Source organism: Cavia porcellus, unplaced genomic scaffold (genome assembly GCF_034190915.1).
Source record: "Cavia porcellus strain 051 isolate PalLab524CR breed Dunkin Hartley unplaced genomic scaffold, mCavPor4.1 scaffold_6, whole genome shotgun sequence".
Classification (NCBI taxonomy): domain Eukaryota; kingdom Metazoa; phylum Chordata; class Mammalia; order Rodentia; family Caviidae; genus Cavia; species Cavia porcellus.
In genome coordinates this window covers 50,815,838-50,840,583 of record NW_026947489.1, presented here as the reverse complement: position 1 = coordinate 50,840,583, position 24,746 = coordinate 50,815,838, and the positions used below count along the sequence as shown (strand labels likewise).

At 39.0% G+C, this 24,746-nt stretch overlaps 1 long non-coding RNA gene across 2 annotated transcripts in view; it reads left to right on the top strand.

Annotated features, from left to right (window-relative positions):
• The window catches only part of LOC134476443 (uncharacterized), a 141,506-nt gene that overhangs the window by 35,221 nt on the left and 81,539 nt on the right, over positions 1 to 24,746 (top strand). For both annotated transcript variants that reach the window (XR_010048093.1, XR_010048094.1), the window contains exon 3: positions 14,278 to 14,389. This is a non-coding gene — a long non-coding RNA (uncharacterized LOC134476443). The remainder of the gene's footprint in view (positions 1 to 14,277; positions 14,390 to 24,746) is intronic.

The following is a 24,746-nucleotide window of genomic DNA, read 5'->3' as shown; positions in this document are numbered from 1 at the left end:
TTAAAATTGCTCTATGAGAAAAAAAAAACTTTTAAAAACAGATGAGAGTTTCTGGGGGCAATTGGATACTGTAGGCTAAATTCTACTGAAAAGCTTGCCTCTATATGACTCCCATAAGGGAGAAACTAAAAATTCGCTGAACTGGACTGATAAATGTAAACAGGCCTTCCAACAGCTCAAGCGGGCGTTGACAGAGGCCCCAGCCCTGGGACTCCCTGACGTTACCAAGCCTTTCATCTTGTTCATAGATAAACTCAGGGACATTGCCAAAGGAGTCCTAACTCAGGACATTGGCCCTTGAAAGAGGCCTATAGCCTACCTCTCCAAAAGACTTGATCCAGTAACAGGAGTATGGCCCCCTGCCTTAAAATACTAGCTACTGTGACAATGTTACTTAAGGAAGCGAAGAAACACGCTTTAGGCAAGTGATTTCTGTGGTAACCTCTCACAGTTTAGAGACTCTTATCAAAACCCCTCCTGAAAAAAGGCTCTCAAATGCCAAAATTCTACTGTCAAGCCCTGCTTCTAGACCCAGAGTCAATGATATTCAAGACTTCTTCAGCTTTAAACCCAGCCACCCTTATGCCTGATGATGATCCGGAGGAACAAAGGACATCCTCGAACTGCAGCAGAACCTACAGGCTGATCTTACTGACCAGCTTTTGGGAAATGCCGACAACTGTTCGATGAAAGCAGCTTCATCCAAAACGGCAAACGAGTGGCCGGGGCAACGATGACCACCGAAAAGGAGGTACTCTGGGTTAAGCGGGTAGAGCCTGGCACTTCTGCCCAAAAGGCAGAGCTTGTTGCTTTGACTGAGAGGCTAAAACTAGCCACGGAAAAGAGGGTAAACATTTTTTACTGAAGATATCCCTTTGCTACTGTACATATACGTGGAAGCCACCTAAAAATGCTCCACAGATTCTAGATTTGCTAGCAGCTGTCTGGCTGCCTCAATGGGTTGCTATTCCTTACAAGGCTCACCCAACCGGAGATGACACTGTCACCTTAGGAAACAGTTTGGCAGATCAAGCTACTTGAAAAATAGCAACCACATCAGAGGGGTCAAGCAAGAAAGTAACTGCTCTGATACTAGTCCTCTGACCTTGTCAGAACCAGTCTACACAAAGAAAGACCTACAGTTGGCATCTCAACTTGGAATAAAGTCTCCCACCCCAAGGGGCTAATACCAGTTACCTGATATACAAGTACGGTTACTGGAGACACTAGGGCAGGAGCTGTTATACCGGGCTCGCCAGACTACTCGTTTAGAAAAAAACTAAAGTTGTGGATTTGTCCAGAACTCAGTATTTTATTCCAAAACTCTACAAACTGACCACCTCTTCGAGCTCTAGATGCCCACAGTGCTTGTTAGTCAACTCAGCCAAGAGCTCTGCGTTGGAGACCACCAGACATCAAGAAATTGTTCCAGGAGAACATTGGGAAATAGACTTCATGGACATGGTAAAACTTAATTTACAGGGACACTACTATCTCTTGGTATTAATAAACATTTTTACTGGCTGGGTAGAGGCTTTCCCTACTAAGTCTGAGTCAGCCTTAGTGGTAGTTAAAAAGCTATCGCATGAGATCATACCTTGATTTGGCCTCCCACTATCAATGGGGTCCGATAATGGCCTGGCTTTCATAGCCCGAGTCACCCAAAAGTTAGCCCAGGCATTAAAGATTAATTAAAACTCCACTGTGCCTATCAGCCACAAAGCTCAGGGCAAGTAGAACGTATGAACCAAAGTCTCAAGGACATTTTAGCTAAGCTGTTTTCAAAAACTGGCGATAATTGGATGAGCCTTCTTCCCTTTGCACTGTTAAGAGCTAGATATACCCCATATGTTTCTAAAATTTCCCCCTTTAAAGCCATGTTTGGGAGGCCCCCGCCATTGGTTCCAAGATTGTCAGAAGACAAATTAGCTAAAATTACTAATCGAGATCTTAAGTCCCTGCAGACACTCCAACCTGTGTTGGCCTGGATCCACCAGCTGTTTAGACAAAAACACTTGGACCTGCCTTCAGAGACCAAGGCCTCAAGGACTCCAGTCTTGGTTCGATGTCATCACCATGACTCCCTCGAACCCCACTGAGAAGGATCTTTCACTGTGGTGCTCAGTACCCCCACTGCCATCAAGGTATCAGGAAAAACTGCGCGGATTCACTTCACTCATGTAAAGCCACTGGAAACAGCAGACAACGAGGGACATACTCAGTGGACTACACAACAGACTGGTAACCCTTAAAGTTAAAAATTGACTAAAACATAGTTAGATTATGCTGGTCATGAACTGTTTTAGCTTGCTCGTTTTGATTTTAATAACATTGATGCCGACCTTGCACGGCGGCTTTGGTCCCCCTGTAAGCAAAAAAAAACAATTGTTAAAGATCTTTGTATGGGAGCCCCCTTTAAAAAATGTAAAACGGAATTCTCCCCTATCCCTTGATAGGACCATTAGTGACCTTAATCCTAATCCTAGCCATTGTCCCTTGCCTCATTAACTGGATTACCTAATTCATAAGGGGACAAGTTGCTCAGGTCAAAGTAATGGTCATAGGTCAACAATATGAACCCCTAGCTACAACATACCTCTAAGATTAGAGGTCATCCACAAGAAAAAGGGGGGAATGAGAGAATCGACTCCCCATTTGTAATGTAACCCCCCCCCCCGAGCTATAGAACAGAGCAGTAAGGAATGCTTCACTCCCTAATTCCTCCTTGAGATATCGGGGCAGGACAGGAAAGGAATGTGCTAGATTAGACCAGGACCCTCAGTCTCCATGGTTACTCAGCCCCAGACCCCTCGAATCAGCATCTGCCAAGTCCTGCGCCGTTCAAAATTAACCAATGCGATCTGCTTCTGTAAACCTGCTTGCTTCCCGCTTGTGCCCTTAAAAACCCTGCGCAAATTCCCCTCGGGGCCCTCCGCACTCGTTTGCCTGGGGGACCCCATGCGCATGGAAATAAACTTTTTTTTGCCTCACCAAGAGTTGAGTCCTTGGGGTCTCTTTCCCTGCGGCGTCGGCCCTAACAGTTATGGTTTGTGTCCACATGCCAGTCCCTCAAGGTAATTAAGACAGATATGTTCTCATGTGAGGAGTCAGGAGAGTGCAGTGGTTTGAATGTGTTCATCACAGTGTATGCAATGGAAATCCAATTCCCAGTGCAAGAAATGTTGAGAGTTAGGACTTAAAGAGATGATTAGGTAATGAGGGTTCTGTCCTTACAGATGGATTAATTTCATTATCTCAAGAGTGAGTTTATTGTAAAGGGGAGTTGGACACCGTCTTGCTCATTCTTGTATTTTTGATGTCTGCCATGGAATGATGGTGCAAAAAAGTCCTTGCCAGATAGCATGATTGCTTGACTTTGGACATAAATCTCTCTTCTTTGGAAATTACCCTTTGTGTGGCATAGAACAGACTAAGGTAGGAGATATATTTACTTCAGGGCAGACCTTATATGAGAACAGAAGAACAAAAGTTTCAAATTACAAGTTATTAGATTCAAAAGCTTTGGTCCAGGCAGAGATTTGGAAGACTCTATGACTACAGGAATAATTTTTCTTTCATGTCTCTCTTTAACACCATACAGTCTAGAAAATACTTTCCAACTTGGAGCGAGAAGAGGGAGAAGACAGATAAGAGCTAGAGAAGAGGAAAATCTTTGAAAGGCCTTTGTAGTGGCCTACTCCTTGTGGCTGCATAGGCGTGGCAAGGTAGACAGGCTACAAAACAGGTCTTGGGTCTCCCAGTTGGGAACACTGATAGCACCTCATTGTATACAAAGAAAGCGTTTGGAAATGCATAGAGGGAATTGGTGGATCCCACAGGGATTGTGTGGTCACATCAAGGTGACTTTGCAAGCTGGTTCAGATGGGATGCAGACTCTTCAGCTGAAGCAATTGAAACCAATGTAAGGACAGAGTAATGACCTTGGGATCTGCTCCATACTCCATCAGCATGCCAACTGTCTCTGTGATCCCCAGGGAATGTGGATTTCATTTTAGGGAGGACAGGAAAAAGAAATGCTGAGAGAATCGGGTGAGCAGAGGGATGACTGAAAAACGTTAAAGTCTGATTAGTTTATGGGGCAGTGACAACTCATCAAAGGGCCTAAACACAAGAATTTCTTTTTTTTCCTCAACCACTGTGCTTACATCTCTGCTGTTGAGTCTTCCTTTCCCTTCCTACGTTGATATCTTGAGCAAGTTTCTTGTTATCTAGTCTTTTTTGCTTGTTAGTTCTCATTGCACATGATATCTTTTATGTGAGAAATCCAAATTATAAACGAAGAGAAAAATAAAAATACATACTAGGAAGAAGTGAGATAGGTGTTTCTTAAATTGGAAGAGGATCAAGAGATGAGGAGAGGGAGGGGATGAGAAAAAGAATTAAGTGTTATAATTAGTGAATTAATGTGTTACATACAGGCAACTCTACAATATGCACAGCAAATGTGTACTACTAAAAAACAAACTCTGTGTGGTTTAGTTTCGTATTTGTTTAAATCTTACCCCTTCCTCTTTCTCTCCGGGCTGACACCCCCCCCCCCGGACTTCCTGGGGACTGAGGGAGCTCTGAAATTCCTCTCTGAGGACAGGGGAGTCTTAGTTCCAGTGACTGCAGCTAGAAATGTGTTTCTGTGCAGTTGCTGCTGCTTCCCTGGCTAACACCATCTGGCTATTCCTGCCTTCTGGGGTGCCTGGCACTTGCGAATTGAGTTCTTGTGGAGGCTCTGCAGCAGCTCTCTGCTCTGTGCCCAAAGCTTCAGGAGCCCTCCCTCTTCTGCCTGCCCTAGATAATCTTTTTATGAGGGGAGTTGCTATTGGAATTGTGTGTGGTTGGTTACAATAGGGCTGCACTGCAGCCTTATAAATTTCATAGGTAGACGGCTGGGCTCAGTTATTGGCTGCTTTCTTTCAGTGTATCCTCTTCAACCCTGGCTATATACTGGCATTGCCTAGATTACCTGAAGGGCTTTTCAAAAATTTCCCCACTCGCACCCCATCCTTACAGATTCACAATACTTGCTTCTGGAAAAGCTAACCATTGGCACTGTCAAATCTTTTTATTTGTTTCAGAGGGTTAAGAACCACTGCCCTTCAAATCCTTTTATGTTATTGTGCTAAGATTTAGGCTTGATCGAGACAACAGGAATACTACCTGTCAACATCCATAGAAATGGTTGAATGACTTCTGGAGAAAATTTAAGAGGATGTGTCCTTCTATCAGATGGAAGGGGACCAGAATGAGAAATTGAATATAGAAAATAATTACCACATTTTGCAATGCCAAGTTTTTGGCTTGTGGAAGTCACACCCTTTGTATAGTGTTAGGAAAGTGACATATTTTTTGCGGCCACATCTCTATGAAAAGTAGGCAAAAGAAGACAGACTGAAACGGTCATATGTTCCCCTTTATAAAATGAAGAATTCTTATATATGAATTTGGCAAAAATGTAATAAAAAAACACAACCATGATTTTGTGAAACAAATCACTGTAAGAACAAAGACCCGAGACAAGGGAAAAAATATGAAGTTGAAACCTAACAAGTGCAAAGGAAAACTAAAATGTCAACAATGTTTATCTTGATTGTGTATAAAATAAGTAATTAAGTATATAATTGAGGAATGTGCAGGGAACAACGAACTCTTGACAGAGGGCAAGAAGTAGGAGTTTGTGTTGAATGCTGTAGAAATTTTTTTTTGTCTTGAAAAGCTACAAGCATTTCAAAGATATAATGTAACCCAAAATACTGCTGTCAATGCAATAGAAATATGGCTATGAAATTGAACCATGTGAAAAGGTTTTAAGATGGTGACATCTTTTATCACAGCTAATTGATATGCATATTTAGTAATCCTCAGATTTAATAGCTTTATTCTGTGTGGGGTTGAGAATTTTTATGACTGAATGTATTTCAGACCGGGTTCTCTGACAGACATGACACATGGCTGTAATTACAAAATTAACTTGTGTGAAGAGAGGAAGTTCCTGAACAAGCTGAATGTGGGAAATTTGTATGCTTGTGTGATATTTCTCCTGGGCCTGATGGTGTTAATACTGGACATGTCATAAAACCGGTTCTGTGTGGCAAGTTATGTAAGGATGCAGGATTTGCATAGACTCATTTGCACTATTCAGCAGGAATTGCTTTCTGCTAGAAGTTAAAAATGGAAGACATCCTGGACATTTCATAGTGATTGCCACTCGAGTTGGAGAACATTGCAGGCTGGAGGCCCAGGGGTTGAAAAATCAGCACCGCAGTCTGCTCATCAAGCAGAGGGCTGTTGACTTAGGGCAGAACACAAAGGAGTGCGGTTGCTCTGTTAAAAGAAATGCACTCTCATCGTCTGAAGCAACAAAATCCTTGCTTATGCATGAAGCATGAAGATTGTTATCATGTAATTGGCCTTTTGGGTGGGCACTTTAAATGTTTCCCTGCGAAATCATCCACAAGGAGTCATAAAATATTATGAAGAAGCATATCTGGACTATTGTTATTTTGTTCTCTTTTCTGCGTTAATAGAAGTTTTTAGATATGTAGGTGATACCCTGAACCTGGTGATGAAAATGTGATGCACTGAAAATCAATTTCCCTGAATGGCTTATTGATTTCATATTTTGTGAGGTGATTGCCCATCGTTCATGGAACTTGGAAGAATTCTTACCTTTTCTAGGAGGGCTTATCTGTAGGATAAGGACTGAATGTGATGTAGGACTGAAAATTTAATACAGTGACATTTGAAGGGTGAGCTCCCACAAATGTGTCAACTCACCCATGAATGTGCAGATTCATGTTTGAAAGTATCTACATTTTTGAATAGCTCTTTTTCTATTAGTAAGCTGAGTAGAACCAAATATCGATCCCAGTTAATAAAGGCTGAATCTTGTGCGTATGTTACAACTCGACACAAATTTAACATATGGGAATGGCAAAAAATGACAATTTCTGACTCTGAAATAAAAATGCATTATAAAAGAAAATATTGTGTGTATAATATATCTATTTTTATTTTTGAATTTAAGATATAATCTTCATATATATGCTATGTGGCCGTTGTTTTTTTTTTCCTGTATCTTCTAGTTTTGTCCATGGACTTTTATTTCCTTGTTTTCTGCAGATCCTGGAGTTCTCAATGACCTTTCAGTGCCAGTCTGCTTCCTCAGCAGTGAATCCTCCCACAGCTTTAAAGTTTAGTTAACAGTTTTTACCACAAGATGGAGCTTATGAATTGCTCTCAGAAAACAGGGCAGTTCCTCAAAGCATCCGCTAGTGGACAGTCTTGCATTTTGTCCTAAATAAAAGCCTTTTAGGGAAACTGAAAGCCTTTTCTATTTTAGGCAGTTGGTAAGAGTTTGCCAACACACTCTTTAGAGAGAGCTTTGAGTCTTTGTCCACACGATCAAAGTTATGTCTTTTAATCAGGTGTCCTGTTTATTAACAGATTGATTGTACTTCGTTTTAAAAAATAATTTGCAAACAGAAGCTGCATTCTTTGGTCTAATTTTAGATTACTACAGAGCGTATTTCTGAAGAATTCAAGAATCAAAATAATAGAGGAATAGTACTCCCCGAGATTCACGCTCACCATTTGGAGGAGAGTGAACTAACAGAGAAACAAAGGGAACTGCTTGAGGCCAGGCACTTTTGAAATCATTAATGGAACAGTAAGGAATGAATCTTGGTTAGTCCTTTTACATTTGAATTTGGATTTCTGTTAAGGTTTCCTGCTGGTTTGGTCTTTCCCAAAAGGTAATGATTTGCCTAATTAAGCCCTTCTCACCCAATCTGTGAAATAGTTATAAAATCTCATTTAGGAAAAGGTTCTACAGTATTTTTTGTTTGAAATAGATTACCTATGACAACAATCATTTCTCACCAAACTGGAATCTTCTTTACCTGTTCTTCTAATGACTATTTAGTAAATGCCATCCATCTCCATAGAGATAAATAGTACATGAGACAGGTTCCAGTTTTCATAAAATATCCAGTTTAATTTCTGTGTGGAATGTGTATTTCACAGAAATTTGTAGAACTGCCATAAGAGGGGCATATTCTTATGTCTGTGTCAGAGAAAAGATGTATACAAACAAAAAAGACAAATCAGGAAGCAGAATAGGGTTTGTGTGCTTCATACACACCTGTTAGCAATGTACTAAAGTTTTGATTTCTTTTACCCTTTCAAACATTTATCATTTTCTTTTCTTATCTTTGTTACTGTAATGAGTATGGAGTAATATGTATTTATTCTGATATTTCTTTATTAATTTACTTTATTGGTACATTTTAGGTGTGAAATATACATTCTGAAAATAAAAGTCATTATTTTTGGATGAAAATATGAGCCTACAATGCTTCTCTGCAGAATTACTTCATGGAAAATGTACCCAGCCTTACAATGTCCTATAGGTCTCAGTGGTGGTATACAACAGACTGTTAAGTGGTACTATTGCCTTTGAAGTGGAAGCCATTGGTGAAATATAGTCACATAATCTAGAAGAATATCAATAGTCATTTTCCACCTGCACTGGTAGAACCAGGTAAATTCTTCAAAGAAAATTTTCTTAAAAGGAGGCAGTGCCCTTTCCATCCCATTCCCAAAATGCTTTCCTCCTCCTCTCCCCAAAGATAAGTGATGTTGGGCTTCAGGCAAACCACTGGGGGAGTCAAGACCTTTGGTAGAGTCAGAAAATTCCTCCTAGGTTTGCTCTAGGAGCTAAAGGCAGGAGGTTCCTAGGAGAATCCAACATGGATCTTCTAGACTTCAATATTGACATTTTAGACTAGATGAATCTTTGAGTGGAAGGTGGTCCTGTGAGTTGTAAGGTGTTGAACAGCTCTGTTGGCCTCTATCTCTAGACACCAGTAGGAACAGCTCTCCTCCCATGTTCTGTCCAAATGTTGAAAACCTAAAATACTTCTAGACATTGTCAAATGTCTCATGGGGAGCAGAAGTGCCTCGCATGAGAACTACTGCCCTAATTTTGGGGGGCAGTTTGGATATGGAGATTAATGTGTGGTTCTTACCTGGAGACATCTGCAGGGAAGGGGCTTCCTGGAGCTCCTCAAATGGCAGAGCATGATAATGGATGCAAACAGTGTTTGACACATTCATAGGTTGTAGTATTGCCCAACAAGAGTAATTAGCATGTCTGTCACCTCGGACATTTACCATTTCCTTATGATACCAAAATATCAAGAGCATATATAAAGTGTTCTGCAAACTCCCATAATGTCAAGATATCTAGAAAACCCCAAGAAATCCTGAAATAGAGAATGACATTTCTGCTTAACCCATGAGATAAAGAAGAAGTAGAAGGAGAGAGAGAGAGAGAGAGAAGGAGAGAGAGAAGGATAGAGAGGCTGAACTTATAGTGTTGGTGGAGCAAAAAAGGATAATGCTTTTATTCCAGGTATCCAGTGTAGAAGGTAACCAGGATGAGGTTATTTTGAAAGAATCCTCTTATAGGAACTGTGTGACAGGAAAGAGAGTTCATTGATTACTTCAACTTTGGCACTACTGATGATATCTATATCTGTATCTATATCTATATCATCTATATCTATACTTATATTGTATCTATACCTCTATCTATGTATCTATCTATTTTGCTCTGGGACTTCTTGTGCACTGTAGGATCTCTGGCCTCTACTCCTTGAACATTAGAGGAACCCTATCCCCACACCGAGTGGAATTTCTCCAGACATTATGAAGTGCTTCTGGGGTAGGGGCAAACCTTACACATGGTTGAGAAACTGCTTTTGAGGAAGCTGCATTACTAAGAATCCTGCTATAGAGGTCTAGACAATGTCCCTTGAGACACAGTCAGTGTATGAATTTCTACAGCTGCTCTAATGGAATACCTCATATTTAACAATTTGTAAAGTAATGCAGATTAATTGCCTTACAGTTTTAGAGGTCAGGGTGTTGGCATGGATGTGTTTCTTCTGGGAGTTCTTCAGAGAATCCCTTTTTTTGTCCTTTCCACCACTTTTAGGCTGCCCTCATCTCTTGATTCAATTCCCAGACTGGCAGTGACATCATTGTGACTTTTGATTACATTGTCACATCTCCTTCTCTGGTTTTAATCTATCTTACTTTTATAAAAGTCATTGGATTAGATTGGGCCCACCTGGATGATCTAGGCCCCTTCTGGCTCCAGACTTTATTATATCTGCAGAATCCCTCTCATCATGCCAGGTAATAGTTGCAAGGGTCATATAATACAAGCTGGGCATCTTTGGTGGCACATTATTCTACTTACCATAGTCAGTATCTGAGCACATGTAAGCCAGTATCTGAGCAATGTAAGCACATTGAATAGCCACATTGTGACTGCAGCAGTTAAGTCATTCTCCATGGTCTTACTTCTCTTTGTGCCCTGATTCCTTCTGGGAACTGGCAGCAATGGAAAATAGACCACATTGGACACTCATTGCTGGAACCAGACTGGAGGTCTGTGACTGACATCGAACTGGAGAGAACATTTATTTTTTTCTCATTTTTTTACTTGAGAGCATTTAAATTAGATGAGAGATAATGGTTTTTATTAAAACAAGACTAAAAATTTAAAAAAAATATTTCTCTTTTAATTTCTCATCTATTCAGAGGTATAGTTCTACCTGGAAGGTTGGTCATGGCTAAAGAAAGGAGCTTTTAAGTAAAATTGAAGATAGTGATGGAGAGAAAATTACATTCAGGGTGTCTCCTAGAATCTAGATCATTGACTGAACCTAGATCCAGATGATTTGAGAGCACAGGGATTTCAAAATTCTGTTAATTTTCTGAGAGAAGAAGGAGGTGGCTAGGGGAAGAGGGTCCTGGGAAGCCCATGATTTCCCCTATTTTCCCAAGAATATTGGACATTTTTCTGTTATCTGGACATTTGAGGAAAGAGAGACGAGTGGAAGAAACATAGGAAGACCTGGATCGATCACTACTGACATGCTAAGAAAGGAAAAACAAGTAGACAATATTTTAAATCTGTGCTGGCAGGAAATGCTGGGGCATACGGCCACCGAGGGAGAGATTACAGCTTGAATCTCTACAGCTCAGAATCAAACTCTAAGTGCTTTCTAGTGTGTGAAGCGTGGATTACCTAAACTCTGAAGCTATAACAAAAAACTTCTGTGGGTTTCTTGAGGACATCAAGTAGATATCTAGACCCTATAGCAGGTTTCTCTTCCTATAGCAGGACAAATCTGCTTGCATTCTCTTGGGACCTGGACACTCACTATGGCAGGTTACTCACCAAGGCTAAAAATTGTATGGTAATCATTACACTAAAATGAGCATTACTTATGGTTTTAATTATATGTGATATGTTTTCTATGATTATAAAGGCCACTTTAAGAATTTAAGGACAACATATTTGCAGAAAGGGAGACACAGTGATTTGAAGGTCTTTTGCAGGGAGGGAGCAGAGTTTATAGAGCACACAACTGGTAGCCCATTCTGGGCAGGAAGTAAGACAGTGATGTGTCTGCTTTAACAGAGTGGAGCATTCAAGGTATAAAGTATAGAAGGTAAGGAAGACAATGCAGTAAAACAAATGGGTGTTTTATGCCTTCCATATCAGAACAGAGTCCAGGGTAAATGCATAGCAGGAGATTCAGTCCTTGTTAGGCATCAGGCTCGGGATATAGCTCAGTGGCACAGTGCCTGGCTGGCAAGTGCAAGGTTGTGAGTTTGATTCCCAGTACCAAAAACAAAAGCAAAAAGCAGACATTACTTTTGTGGTTACTTCTGTGGGTGCAAGTCATCTTCATTTCCAAAACTGCATATAAGATTGTCTGGCACAGGAAAGAAGCAAAGTAGAAATCCGTTTCATTGAGGTGGGTGGGCAGAAGTATGCAAGTGTAATCTTACTCAAGGACATTTTTTGGGAACAGGTGTCCATACTTTTAAATTGTGTAAAGTCTCACTTTCTAAATCAAGGAGATGTCCCTAGTATATTCCTAAATACTATGTTAAGAGAAGGAAAGAAGGAAGGAGGGAGGGAAGAAGAGAAACGAAGAGAAGGAATAAAGAAAGGATAGGAGGAAATAGTATAAATGAAGACTCAACTTCATGTCTGTGAGCTTGAGTGCATTATTGCATGGGTTGACTTCACGCATGGCAGCTACAATTGCAGGGGAAGTTAGACTCGTGAAAGCATTGTAAAGCTCTGGGCTGTGACAGAGGGGAAGCTACTTCCCCTGATTTCTGGATATCTCTGAGATTTGTGGTGAGGAGAACTTAACTGTTATTCTGCAAGTGAGAGCAAGAAAAGTCACCATGAAGATCTCGTAAAGACCAGCTCACAACCCATGCAATGCAGAGTTCCCCTTTCCCAAGAGCTCCCACATAGTCTTTCCTTTGGTAAGCCCCCAGAAGCCCCATACCTGCTTGATTTTCTGCCTGCCGTAAGACCACTTAATCTGCCTCTCTCTGGGGGATGTCCTCTATCATCTGTCCATCTGTCAAATACAATGGGACTTGTGGTCCATAGTTATATTTTTGAAGGAGTGATGTGGTTTTCCATGTTTTGATCTTTAGGAGGGGTTTCTGTTCTTTGTAAATAATACTGTGACTTGCAAATGACTCCAATGTAAGGTGGTTGGAATGTAGATGGATACATTAAATATTAAATACAAAGAGCCTAGGTGTAGAGAAGGTGTTGATCAATATTTATGGAATGTAAAAGTGCTTGAAACTTATTCTTAACTATTTGCCTTTCTTTTCTGAAAGAGATCTGAAAGTTGTTAGAATGAAAATGGTTACTTGTTTTGACCTTAACCAGAAAAATATAATATAATATAATAACCTCACACCAGGAGGTTATTATATCTATTTTTAAGAGCGAATTTATTTATTGAGAGAAAGATAGCTTCTGTCTAGGAGAGAGACAGAAGATATCCTGAATGGGTTGCCAAAGACTCTGTCTTTTCTAGGGACTTCTGTAGAGCAAAACCAGGAAGTGAGATGGGTCTAAGATAGGGAAACTTGGAAACTGGCAAGGTAGGCAGACATGAGGTGCGATAGAACTATGGTCAACCAATACAATTAATTGTTCAGGTAAAATTGACTACATCAGGAAAAAATAGGGAAGCAAGTCATGCAGGAAATGCTTAAAGAGTAGAGACTCTGTAGGAGATGGGATGGTGATTCCTGAATTCCTTAAGGTGATCCAGACCTATTTAGAATATCAATCCCTGATGTTTATTATTAGTGTATGGGTGCATTTGTTTTGCTTTTTGTCTTGAGATCTGGCTGGAAGCAGAGGTGTCTGTCTCCTCCAATGTTGCAAGGTATATGGTCTTCTGCACTGGCTCCTTTGAGGGCCCAGCCTTGTCTGACTGCCTGTAATATTTCTTACTAACTCAGCTGCCTATAGCATTCCCACCTCTGAAGAAGTAACCAGGAGGTTATTAAGAAAGGGTTCTTATACACAACTGCTTGATAACAACTATCACAAGAGACTCCCAGATTGCGACTTTATGCAAAGCCTACAGCAGCCCTACACACAAAAAAGGACTTCTACAAGGACATCTCTTTATCTACTATTTTATTCAACTGTGGACCGGCACTTCTCTATTTTATTAATTTCTGTGGCTGAGGATTACTGTTCTAAAATATCTTAGGTACCACTCTTCATTTTTGCCTTTAAAATTTTCCCTTTTCTTCATCCTCTGAAAATAAAATGGTGTCTGTATTCCCATTGTTGTGCCCTCTCTAGTAGTCGCAACATAATTATTTTTTAGCAACTCACTGATTTGAGGTTTTTTCAGTTTAGGTCAACACTCAGTCTCAACATGATGTTCATTTATTCTCTATCAAGTTCCCAACTCTATAATGATAAAGATGCCTGTTTACTTTAATAACAAATATAAACCATTAAGTTTCTGAAAAGGGGGAGGCATATGGTACATGATCACTAAAGGAAGCAATGACACCCACTCCATTGGACTTGGAGGTAGGTGGAGAATCTAAGTGGGAAAGTTGGGCAGCTGATTGGGAGAGAAATGAAAGGATAAAGAAAGCATGTGGCTTCTTCCCCCTCTCCTTCTCTATATAGCTTGAGGAAGAGAAAGAGTTCTTAATTCAACAGAAAATAGGAACTTTAGGAGAGAGAGAAATGTGCCACAGTATTTCCCTTTGATTGAACTAAAGGATCTGTTGTTGATAAATTTAGAAATCAGCATATGCTTACACCCATCTGATCACACTGCCCACCCTTCCTGTGACAGTGACATGTGCCTCTTTTTTAATTTTTCCTTCCAGATCCACCTTCCCTCAAGTTCTTAATCTGCACCTGGCTTCTGGTTTGAATGAGTGCTTGATTTATTTGCAGCCACTAGGAATCTGGAGTGCAGATGCAAATGGAAGTTTTGCTGTAAGTGTTGGTGGCAATTTGATCATTCTTTGATTTGCATTCCTGAGGCTGCAGATTCTCAGAAACCCACATCTTACCAGTAGTTAAAGGAGAGTTATTTTCTATCTCAGTTATAAAAGCCAACCTATAATGGTTCCTAGAATCAGAAATTTTCATTTGCAAGGCAGAGGATAGATATGGTCTTTAGTTGAGCAAATTCCTGGGTACAAATGAAAAGCACAGTAGACGGGACTATTTAGGGGTAGAGAAAGCCTAGCAATTTGGAGTCAGTATGGGATAAACAGAGTGCGAGCCATTTGCCTGTGGGGAGTGAGCATGGAGGGGAGTCCCAGAGAGTCTGCAGAGGAAGAGACCAGTGCACCTTCCTTGGCCCTGGAGGTATTCTACAGTTCTCTGTGTTCCTAATTCTAACATCAGCAACAAGGAGTCTTCTCATCCAGTCTCATCCTTCTGGGCCTCTAGTCCTTGTCTGAAGATGATTTTACTTCAAGTTCTAGTCCAAGGTTTGGAACTGGTCTATGGGCAGGTGCATGTATTAGCAACACATGTGGAAATCTTAAAAGCATTCACAAATAAAGCAGTGATTCAGTTTTTAATGTGCTAAAAAACCAAAATGTGCTAAAACCAAATGTGCTAATAGAGCAAGATACACTTGAAAAGTAGTGAACTTCCATGTGGGGTTCTTCCCAGCTCACCTGATGCCTGAAAACATAATTCTGAGTGAACTGGCTTATTGCAGCTCATAGTCATCCCACTCAAATGTTGCTTTGCACCTGATTGTTAAAGCACAGAGATAGAGGTGACTTGGGAGGGTCCTTAGGCAGAGTCACTGCCTGCAGCCCTTTTATTGTGACACCTACCTGCAGTGTGTCATCTTCTCTTTTTCTTGCACTGCCATTTCCAGTGCTAGCAGCTCTGTCCCTGTGCCCAAACATGTAGTTTTGACAGCAGCTTCACTCACTGGAATCCATCTTGTGGTCACAGGAGGATCTCTATGGTCATGCAGGTGCAGTCATTCCCAGAGGGCCTGCCACCAAGTTTTCTCACCCACTTGCTGGGCAAACTAGAACTGGAAAATGCTCATTTAATATTTACTGTGTTTTCTCTTAGAAAAAAACCAATTCACATAGCTGTTCAGCTTATGCTCCAATAAAACTCTTTCTTTTTAAATTATTCTGTCACTTAATGTTTTGATGAGACCTCTCCTTTTTTTTAGCTGGCATTCAATTCCTACCAATTTAAACTTTCTGAACATTTTCATTAAAACTAAGTTTTGCCAGTATGAAGAGGAAATTGGGAGCTTTCCCTGTGTAACCAATGTGAAGGCTTGATAAAATTTCCTAGAGTTAATGTAATTGAATTAGCCAATTTCTTAACAGTTGGGTGAGAAAAATGTACTATATAATCAATGGAGTTAAATGCTCCAGTTCAAAAGTTTTCTGAAGAAATATTGGGGAATTTTATGACCGTAAATTAAGATTTCAGCAATATAAGATTTGTTTGTGATGAAATGTTTTGACCACCAAAGGTTAAACTTCTGAAATAGATCAAAAGGGATTTGTGTAATGAAAATATACATAGAGGTTTCTAAATATACATTTGTTCATAATGTATTTTCCTGCTCTTTCATCTGAGACTTCATTGCAGATAACACTGCTAGGACTTAGGGCTCCCAGCTTTGGACAGATTTGGACAGCAGTGGTGAGGCACCAGGCAAAACCAGAAGCCTCACTGAAATTCTGCCGGTTATCTAGTGATTCTGTAGATCCCTTAAAATTCCTTTTCCACCACTGCACTGAAACCTGGTGGTCCCCATACTGACAGTTCCTTTTAAGAGAAATTGAACACATTTTTGTGGAAAAACTAAGGTTTCTAGTTCAGATATTTGCACATAGGTTAAATCTTTTATTCAAATGTTTTATAATAATTCCAGGTTAATGTCACCCACATACCTAAAAGGTGAACAAGCCCACCAAGATAACTCAGGTATCAAGTATATCTCCCCATCAGCATTCTCATGCATGAGTGAATCCTACTGCACAATAGAACCTTCCTAGCCAACAAGGCTGTTGTAGTTTGGGGTTTGTAAGGAAAATGATTGCATACAGGACACAATACTGAACTATTTTATAATGATCACCCAAGGAGTAAAAAGAAAACGCAGGGAATCTGTCCACACACCAAAGAACTAGAAAATCCAGTGGAGGGCCTGGATCCTGTGGCAATAACCTGCATGAATTCAGTTGAAAACCTGGAGTCCATGACAGTGACCCCCATGAGTCCAACTGGAGGCTTAGAGTCCACGACAATATCTCATGCAAATCTGTTTCATAAATCTGTGCTGGGAAGGACCAAAGATCAGTAGTGGAAGCTAGAAAGTCTGTGCTAGTAGGTTGAAGGATCTGTGCCAGTAGGTTGAAGGTTCTTCACTGGAGTTAAGAAGAGACACTCAAAATAAGGAGCAGGGCTCCCCCAAAAAGTATAGCACCACAATGATCTTCACTGACACTGAAGTCCTGAGCTCCTCTGATGATAACTGCTGAGTTCCCATCAGGAAGCAAGCGTGACAAGCTTTTCCTGGGCATTGAACAGCACACATCTTTCCCTCTGGAGCCAGAAAGTGATGTACAAAGTAAAGATCAGAGCTCCCGCGAAATGAACTGCGGCCACTGTCAGTGACAAGGTCCTGAGCTCCTTCCATGATGAAAATAGCCAAGTTCATATCAAGACAGAAGCTCAGCAAGCTCCTCCAGGAGAACCGATGGCAACAGGAGAACCCACAGCACCAAATAACACTACTCTTGCTCTCCAGGCCTCCTTTCAGTGCTGGCAGCGGTCCTCAGGTGGGCCATCTACACTCAGCACCATGCGGTTTCAGTTCAGTTGGTGTTTCAGTTGACTATCTGTTTTCAATTTACTGCAAAGTCCTTTCATTTTTTCTTTTTTTTTAAAAATTAAGTTTATTGGTACATGTTAGATATACATCATGTTCACATTCATCATAAGAAATGTGTACCTGTACATGATATATCTTGATTCTTTCTTTTTCTGCTCCCCTAACCTCACTTCAACTCTGGTTCTCTTTCATTATTAGTAACCAATCAGAAACAGAATAAAATTCACATTCTGAATGAGAAAGAACAAGACAAACATGAAGCATAAATGATCCCAAAGAAGTAAAGATCAAATAAAAAGACTTAAGTCACTTGTGTTCTCAAAGCAGATAGAGAAGATTTGTAGTCATAAAATAAGAAAATGCTACTGAAAGTAACAATTTAAAAGTAAGAAGCTCTTGGAAACTAAAAATATGATTTAACATTATGTTGGGTTAATATATGATTTCAGTAAGAAAAAAGTGAGGCAAAGTAATTTCTCATCATTCATAACAAAAATTAATGATGAAAAAGTAAAAGATGAGAGCCAAAATCAGGGAGAGTTTAAATCAGAGAGTAGACAGTCTGATGGAAAGGACTTTTAGGTAAACTGAGATCTGAGAAAATAGAGAGAAAGAAATTATTTTTTTAAATAGAGGGAAAAAAATTTCAGTGCTGATGAAAAACAAAACAAAATAAAACCAAAAACCCAGCTCTGGCTTTTTTATCAATAAGCGCTCAGTTGATCCTGTATGATTTTCATTAGCATTCACAGCTAATAGACTAAAAATGCTCATTCTCCCCTTTCCTCATTGCAATAATCCTGATTTTGCTTAAAGTAGAAATATGCACAATGAAAACTTAAAAATAATTTCTTTCAAGGTGTCCACATGACCTAGTTCTGTACAAAATGTTAATATGTCAGTGTGATGTCTTTCGGTGGAAAAGCCATGCTGTGAAAATTAATGACAAAGACTAGGATGTAGCTCAGTGGCACAGCACCTGCCTGGCAAGCGCGAGGCTGAGAGTTTGATTCCTACTGCAAAAGAGAAAAAAAAAAGAAAAAGGAAAAAAGGAAAGAAAATGAGGGAGGGAAGGAGAGAGAGAGAGAGAGAGAGAGAGAGAGAGAGAGAGAGAGAGAGAGAGAGAAAGAAAGAGACAGAGAGAGACAGACACACACACACACACACACACACACACAAGGGCAGGAGTTAGGAAGGAAGATAGAAAAATCTTAGGTCCTTAATGATTCCCTGGAGCATTTTGTCTAGCCTGTGGTCTGAAGAATGCATTAAAATATTAGTGAAATGTGAGGTCCAGGAGATAAGATCTAGGCATGCAGTGAAGGAATTCCCAGTGATGACTAACATGAGTCAGACCTAGGACCTAGTTGTTAAGATTGAGATAAGAGGATGAAGGACCTTGAGAAAGTTGCTTGTGGGAGGACAAAAATTAATTGCATTCAATTGGTAGGACCATAATTAGAAAGCTGAGCTATGCTGAGGATGGGAACAAACATACCTTACTTTTTTGGGGATATCCAGGATCAAACTTACAACCTCACACTTGCCAGGCAAGTGCTTATGCCACTGAGCTAAATCCCCAGCCATACCTTACTTTTTTTTTTTTTGTCTTTTTCCTTTTTATCGGTACCAGAGATCGAACTCACGACTGCCTGCTTGCAAGGCAGGTGCTTATGCCGCTGAGCTAAATCCCCCAGCCCCCATACCTTACTTTTAAATAATTTGTCTAAACAGTATAAAGGAAGACAGCTGACTAGAATTATCACAGACTCACTGTAGACTTCTGAATGCCATTGAGTAAATGATGGAATACAAGAAAGTAAAATATATTTGATTTCTAAAATTAAATTATTATTGACATAAGAAAGTTTTACATATTTAAATATGTTCTAAATGCACTTGAAGATAAGTGTATAGCCATGAAACTATCCCTCTAAATAATGCCATAAACATAACCATCCCTTCTAAGAGTTTCTTTTTCATTTTTTTGTGATGAGAACATTTAACATACCATCTATTTCTTTAAAAAATTTGTAAGACAACAATGCAGTATTATTACCTAAGTGTACTATGCTATATAGATTGCTAGGTTTATTCAGGTCCTATAACTGAAACTTTGTATCTTTTGACCAATTATCTTCCTGGTTCCTTTTTTCCCCACCCCTGGCAATGACAATTCTATTCTTCAATTCTACAAGTTTGCCCATAGTGGGCACATAGTATTTGGAAGCACATAGTATTTGGTTTTCTGTGTGTGGTTTCTTTCACTTTGCATAGTGTCCTCCAAGCTCATTTATGTTGTCAGAAGTTGCGCGAGTGTCTTATTTTTAATCAGGTTTTTTCTAAATTTCAAATAAATTTTTCTAAATTTATTGAGGCATTAAAAGTTGTTTAGGATATATATACATATATATATAGAGAGAGGGGGGAGAGAGAGAGAGAAAAAATAATCACACTCAAGATAGGTAGCATATTAATGACTTACTTCACATAGTTACTGTTTCTGTGATGAGTACCTGAAATCTACTCTTTTAGAAAATTTCTAGTTTATAGCATTACTAACTATATTTGTCATAGTGTTGAGATTGTTGCTATTTAGGAGTCTCTTGTGTATTTGGGATATTAGTTCCTTATCAGATACACAGTTTACAAAAACTTTCTCTTAGAAGACTGCCTTTTCACTTTGCTGAGTGTTTTGCTTGCTATGTGGGCTTTTTAGTTCAATGTAGGACCATTTATCTCTTTTTTTATTTTGTTGCCTACATTTTTTTGGGGGGTCTTTTTCATTTTTATCGGTACCAGGGATCGAACTCACGACTACCTGCTTGCAAGGCAGGTGCTTATGCTGCTGAGCTAAATCCCCAGCCCCTTGTTGCCTACATTTTTGATGTAACATCTGAGCATCATTGGGAAGGCCATTGTCAGGAGTTTTTATGTTGTCTTCTAGGACATTTATAGTTTTGTTCTTATCTTTAACTTTTAATCAATTTTGGATTGATTTGTTTATCTTAATTTGATTTTTTTAGAGACAGGGTCTCTTTTTAGAGTTTATCCTTGTACTACCAGAAATCCTCCTGCCACAGCCTGACAAATACTGCAATCACAAGTCATGTACCACCCCACCTAGTTTGAGTTGAGTTTTGTGTATGGTGTAAGTTGCTAAGAATTCAACTTTCATTCTGTTTTGTTTTGCTTTGTTTTTGAGACAGGGTCTTACTAGGTGGTTCAGGCTGACCTTGAATTCACTATAAAGCCCAGGCTGGCCTCGACCTCCCAGTGATCTTCCTGCCTCAGCCTCCCGAGTGTGAGGATTACAGATGTGTGTCACTATGCCTGGCTTGATTCCATTCTTTTACAGCGGAAATCTAGTTTTCCAACAGCATTTATTGAAGATACTATCCTTCGCCCATTGTGTATTCTTGCTCTTCTTGTCAAAGATGAGTGATCTTAAAATGTGTGGGTTTACTTTTGGGTTTTGTGCCCTTTGCCACTGGTTGATACCATCATACTGCTTTAAAAATCTTTTTTATTGGCATATGTTTGCAACATGTAGTAATGTAATTGCAGTCATTTTCACTTCCACTTCCCTTCCAGGCTTGTCCTTTCCATGCTCCCGAATCTCTTTTCTGTCTCCACAAAGTCTACTTCCCTGTTTGCTATCATCTAGCTTTTATTTTGTTATTGAAATTGTTTTTGGTTTTCTGATTATTACAGATTTAAATGTACTTCTAAATAAGGAGGTGTAATAGCTTCTGTTGGTTTTCTTGCCCCAAAGGACTTTGACTATTAGAAATTTCTTGAGGTTCCACATAAATGATAGGATTTTTTTCTATTTTTGTACAAAATGTTACTGGAATTTTTGAACGATTGTTTTGAACCTATAGATTACTTCCATTAATATGGACATTTTGACACTGCTACTTCTTGCAGCCCCCAAACTTTTCATTTATTTGTGTCTTTTCCAAGCTATTTTATCAGTGTTTCAAAGAAGAAATCAACAGAGAAATTCGAAACTACTTTGAGACAATTAACAATAAAAACAATATGCAAAACTTTATAAGATGCAGTAGACACAGTACTGCAAGAAAAGTTTATGGGATAAATACCTACATTAAAAGAAAAGAGATGTCAAATAAACAATGTAACTTTAACTTTTAAGGAACAGGGCCAGGGATTTAGCTCAGTGGCATAAGCATCTGCGTGGCATGCACAAGGTCATGAGCTCAATCCCTGGTACAATAAAAAATAAAAAAACAAAGTGGGGTTGGGGATTTAGCTCAGTGGCCTAAGTGCCTGCCTTACATGCGCGCAGTCGTGAGTTCAATCCCTGGTACCAAAAACCAAGCAAACAAACAAAACAAAACAAAACAAAAAAACCTTTAAGGAACTACTAAAATAACAAACTAGGCCCACAGTTAGCAAAAGGAAAGAATAATAAAGATTAAAAGAAAAATAAATGTAAAATATAAAATATAAAAATATAAAAGTAACAAATAATTTGTAAAGCTGAGTTGAATTTTTGCAAAGATAAAAACATTGACAAACTATTAGCCAGGCTAATCAAGAAAGATGAGTCAAATAAAGAAAATCAGAAATTAAAAAAGGGACATTACAATGCATGTTCCTTGCAGGAAAATGGTCATAAAAGATTATTTTTGTAATTCTGTAAAATAATTTCATCACTTAGATGAAATGGATAAATTCCTACAAATATTACCAGCCAAGATTAAATAAAAGGAAAATGGAAACTTGAATACTCAAGGAGACAGAATGAGGAGTCAAAAACCTTCTAACAAAAGCCAGATGGTTTCATAGGTAAGTTCTATGGAATATTTGAATAAAAATTAATATCGTTCCTTTTATTTTATTTTATTTTTTTGGTACTGGGGATCGAACTCATGACCACACACTAGCAAGGGAGGGGCTTATGCTGCTAAGCTAAATCTCTAGCCCCTTTTATTTTATTTTTAATTTTTAAATTATTTTTAATTAGTACGCATCTATCATTCATATTAATCTCATTAATAATGAGATAGTCGCACCTGTATGTAACATACCTTGGTTTACCTTTTTCCCCATTCCCTTCCTCTTCTTGCAACATTTTCTCCCTTCCTCGTTTCTATAAACTTTGTTTCCATTTGTTCTCTGCACTGTTTCTCTTTCCCGTTCCCTTTCCTGCTCCCTTGTGTTTCGCCCTCCCTTGTCTTCCCCATTTGAACGTTTTTCCTACTTTCCAATATCTATCCTCCATAGTACCACTACTTTTAAACGTTTCTAAAAAGTGGAAAAGGAAACACTGCCAAACTCATTTTATGAGACAAGCATTACCTTAATATCGAAGAAGGGAAATATACTATGGGAAAAATAAACTGTCTCTTGTGAACATAAATGCAAAAATCCTCAACAAAGTGCTGCTAACCAAATTCAATACTAAATCAGAAACATTATATGAAGTGAGACTTTCCCCTAGGATGCAAGAATAATTTAGCATATCAAAAAACATGGTAAATCACATCAACAGGAGCAACATGACAGAATCATCTCAATAGAAGTGGACAAAATATTCTACAAAATTCAACATCCTTTCATGATAAGATTGCTCAAGAAATTAGGCATAGAAAGAAAGTACTTCAACATAATAAAAGTCACATATGGTTGACAAACCACAGTTACTATCACACTGAATGGGGAAAAATTAAAAGCTCCTCTTTATTCCTAAAGGTTAGAAATAAAACTAGGATGCACATCCTGAGGATTTCTATGTAACATAGTACTGAAGTCCCCACCAGAGTAACTGGGCAAGAAAATGAAAAACAAAAGTTACATAAGTCAGAAAGGATGAAATAAATAATTTTGGCAGATAAACATGACCTCAGAGGTAAAAACCCCAAAGACTCCACAAAACATCTATCAGAACTTAAGAAGCCAATTTGGTAAAGTTTTAGGATACAAAATCAGTAGTGTTTCTTTACACCAACAATAGACTCTCTAAAAAGAAACCTAGAAAATGATCCCATTATAATAGCATGTCGAAAAGAACAAAATAGTAATAAACTTAATTAAAGAGCTAAAATACATGTTAACTAACAATTATGACTTAATTTTTATGTTGAAGTCAGTCTTCTTTGACCGGATATACAAAATGCCTCACTGACCTTACTGGAAGCAATGTTGGGTCCTAGTGAGTGGAACAATAGTTTTAGTTACAGTGTCAGAGATATGGCTGAAAGGTTTTTCACGTTTAAGGTAAATTTGTAAATAAACCACAGATGACTGAAGTATAGTTATGTAAAGGCATATGAGCATTTAGAAGAAACATCTCTCAGAAGTTATAAGGTAGAAAAGGTGAGATGTACTAGAAGGAAGGATGGTGATTTTGTTATATTTCTCATTTCTGAGACAAGACAAAAAAACACAATACCCAAAGTTAAAAGAGGAAAGATTCATTTAGCTCACAGTTTGTAGAGGTTTCAATCCATAATTGGGTGGTGCCAAGGCAAGGTGGCATGGCAGAGGGGCGTTGCAGAGGAGAAGCAGTCCATGGTAGGCAGAAGTTAGCAAAGCAAGTGGGTACCTTAGCAGCCTTTTTCGGCCCCTTTTATACTTTCTCTGGGCTGCAGGATTAGGGAGGTACCAAAATAATCAGTGGTTTAGTAATCACACACCCTTACTGTCACCATCATGTACCCTAGGTTTCCCTACCTCTGTAAAAGTCTCACCTATGACCCCATGAGCAGTAAAGTACATCAACATTTGGGAGGACTGGGGTGAGTAGTTTGAAAGCAATGTAAGTGACATTGAAATCCTTCTGTTTACAGTTAATGAGTCTATGGATACTGTGTACAGATAGATAAAAAAGTATATGTGTGTGTCTTTGGAGATACGACAGTAACCACCAGAAGAACTAAAGCCAGATATTGACATTAAGATTGCTGCTGGGGAATAATAATTGGCATAAGGCAGAAGACTGTTAACTTTGTACAAAACATCTTTTGGAGGATTTGATTTCTTTTCTTTCTTTTATTTTTTGCCAAAAATCAGTGTTACTTTTGATAGTAATAATGACTAAAAAATATTGAAACAACTTTGATTTTACTTGTCACTTTAGGAAGGGGATTTGAACATGAGTAATATTATGGTTTTGTAAGTATTCACACCCTCATCTTATAAAGACATACATGGCAATTTGGGTTATGATGCATTTCATAGACATCTTTCTAGCGATTTCTATCTATTTTACAAGAAAAACAAGGCCTCTCAACATTATCAGAAAATACTGATAAACAGTAGTGACACGTGGCATGATTACCTGTTTACAAAGATGGTTGGAAACAGCTTGATGAGGAATCTCACTGTTTCTCATCAATATTTTCTCACGGGTGATTTCTTAATGGCTTTGATGTCCTGCTTCCACCTGCTGTAGCTGGTGACTTAATGTCTTTAGCTACTGAGAGTGAGACA